Source organism: Pseudophryne corroboree, chromosome 10, assembly GCF_028390025.1.
Source record: "Pseudophryne corroboree isolate aPseCor3 chromosome 10, aPseCor3.hap2, whole genome shotgun sequence".
NCBI lineage: Eukaryota > Metazoa > Chordata > Amphibia > Anura > Myobatrachidae > Pseudophryne > Pseudophryne corroboree.
In genome coordinates this window covers 206728591-206731546 of record NC_086453.1, presented here as the reverse complement: position 1 = coordinate 206731546, position 2956 = coordinate 206728591, and the positions used below count along the sequence as shown (strand labels likewise).

The window sequence follows — 2956 nt, the reverse complement described above, 5'->3', positions numbered from 1 at the left end:
GGCCGGGGAAGCTGAGGGGGACTGGGAAGCTGAGGGGGCCTGGGAACCTGAGGGGGACTGGGAAGCTGAGGGGGACTGGGAAGGTGAGGGGGACTGGGAAGGGGAGGGGGACTGGGAAGGGGAGGGGGAGTGAGAAGGGGAGGGGGATTGAGAAGGGGAGGGGGAGTGAGAAGGGCAGGGGGAGTGAGAAGGGGAGGGGGAGTGAGAAGGGGAGAGGGGCTGAGAAGGGGCCTGATGTAGCCTCCCTGCATCTGGTTGCCGTTGTGGTCGTCCTATAATGATATATGTGTTATATTTTAGATTGCATGTTAAATTTCAGAAACACCATTTGTCAATTACACTGTTCTGTCCCATGTAAAAGACACAGGGCTTGTTTTTTTTTTTTTAATTAAGATTTATCTAACTCTTCATGTTGGCCACAGCCACCACAATGATTCTACAAAACTTTTTTTATGCTCATTACTGAATCTATTCCATTGAGTCATATTGATTGGTATAGGCAACATCACCAGATCACTATTCAAGCCACCTTATTATATAGACACCACTGATCAAGTTATTTGGTACAGTTTCCAGCCTGGGTATTAATTCTGGACAACATGCACTTGTTTTGAATCACTTTGCTACAGTCAGTACTGTTTGCCCTAACCACACACACTGTCATATTTATTAAATTTGTTCAGTCAGTGTTGCAATTACAGACTACCACTTAGTGTAATTTGGCAAAATTTATGCTAATAATCTCTGTTATGTAATGTAACTTACTGCGTGCACGCAGTGCCCGGATTTGCTGGCGGATCTCCGCCAACAGTTCAGGAGTCCTCCTGCGGAGATCACTCCATCTCCTCTCCAGTTGAATGATGGTCCGCCTGCTGCGGACGCGAGACCGCAGTAGGTGGCGGACCTCCGTGTAGGCCTCGCGCTTAACCCGATTTGGGATAAAGCGCCCAACGCGGCCTACGCGGCGGTCCATCACCGCAACCAGGACGCGGAGCTCCCGCCTGGTGAAAGGTGCTGCACGCATCATGGCAATGGCGTTTTCCTTATTTGGGCATATATTTATAGTGTGTGTTAGCATGTGATTTGTCTAAAATCTATGCCGTCATTTCAATTAACTTTATTGATCTTTGCAATGCTGTGAAGAGCACAGTGTTAATTTCGCTCGAGCGGAAATACGCAGTCGCGGAAGAGAAAAAAGAAAAAAATAATTTAACACACAACCAACTAAAACACCCACACAAACACAGACACACACACACACTTTTTTAAGAATTTGTAAAAATATCTGTGTACTCACCACAGTTTGTGTGATAATTCAGCTGGACAGTCACAAAGTGGTCAACATTCATTTTCATTTGTTTTTGTTTGTTTTTTTAAACAACAGGATTTTATGAAAGAAAAAAAATAAGGACACTATTTAGCAACATCACATTATTATTTTCGAAAATAACACATTGTAAGCTTAACCTGTTTACGGTTATTTTTGATAAACATAATTAGAGATTCCCACACACCCGAATAATTACACAATGACCTTACAATAGTAAGCCAAATTTCTGCGTTACTAAATGAGCATAAGCATACTGTGTTTTTGATTAATTTCAAAAAGTAATTAAAAAAACACTATACCTGAAATATTCTTCAACAATGCTTGCCCTGACTTGGCTTCCCCTCCGTGTAACACTCCCCCCACCGAAGCGACGGACAACCCCTGGCTCCTCATCAGGCAATTCCTCTGTCTGAGGAAGCTCTACGCTACTCCTTACCGCGATGTTATGTAGTATAGCGCACAGGACCACTAGTTTACTTGCCATCTCCGGCGAATACATGATGTCGCCACCAGTGCGGTGGAGCACACGAAACCGGCCTTTAAGGACCCCAATTGTGCGCTCCACCAGCTGTCTAGTGGCAGTAAGCGCGGAGTTAAATGCCGTCTGTGGTCCTGGCCTGGGATTACGGTAAGGAGTCATGAGCCAGGGGGTGCAAGGATATCCACGGTCTCCTGTTTGAGGAGAAGAAAAAATTAGAAAGAGTATATTCCTAAAATTGTTTAAAAATGGCAGGAAATTATGTTGGCCAACTCACCCAATAACCACATGTCTGCTCGTTGACTTGATCTTAATCTGTGCCATATCCCTGATTGTCTAATGACATAAGCATCATGCGAGTTTCCGGGAAACTTGGCATTCAGGGAATGGATCTGGAGGGATGGCCCACAAACAACCATTACATTCAGAGAATGAAACAGTTTCCTGTTTCTATAAATTTCTTAATTATGTCTTGGTGGCACAATAGCTACATGTGTGCCATCCACAACCCCAATAACATGTGGGAAGCGACTACCACCTTCCTCAAATTGCCGCTTCACCACATCTAGGGCACCAACATCCAAAGGCATAGCAATAAATTGCTTAACCCGCTTTATGAAAGCCTGGCTGACACGCCGCAGGACCTTACTGAACTGGCTCTGCGACATGCCAACCAGGTCTCCAACAACATGTTGAAAAGACCCTGTGGCCAAAAAATGTAACACAGCAAGGAATTGTGTCAATGGTGGTATTGCTGTAGGATACCGAATTGAAGACTCCAGATCACTCTCTATTATGGAGAGAGTGTCTAGGATTAGATGTGGTGGCAGCCTGTATCTACGCACAACAACATCATCTGGCATCCCAAAAAGTAGGACACGGGTGCGGAAAATTGGTGGCCTAGCACGCCTCCGTTGCCTTGGTTGATGAGGAGCCGGTTGTGGTTGTGGGGCTGGCGGTTGGGGTGGGAGTGCTGCCGTGGGTTGGGGTGGGAGGGCTTCTGCTGCCAAATACACTGACATCACACACTTTAAAAAAATTAAAAAGATATGTTGAATAAGACAAATGCAATCCAAAAATTAAAAAAAACAACTAAAAACGGGGTGTCAACTTACTGCAGGAGCATACGACATTTTTTCTGGGTTCAA

At 45.0% G+C, this 2956-nt stretch overlaps 1 long non-coding RNA gene across 1 annotated transcript; it reads right to left on the bottom strand.

Moving 5' to 3' along the window:
* Positions 1-238: 238 nt before the first annotated feature.
* LOC134965431 (uncharacterized) lies at positions 239-2186 on the bottom strand. Its single transcript, XR_010188357.1, has 4 exons — positions 2086-2186; positions 1630-2002; positions 1298-1319; positions 239-272 (listed from the first exon to the last, which is right to left on the bottom strand). It is a non-coding gene; the product is annotated as an uncharacterized LOC134965431 (long non-coding RNA).
* Between the last annotated feature and the right edge of the window lie 770 nt (positions 2187-2956).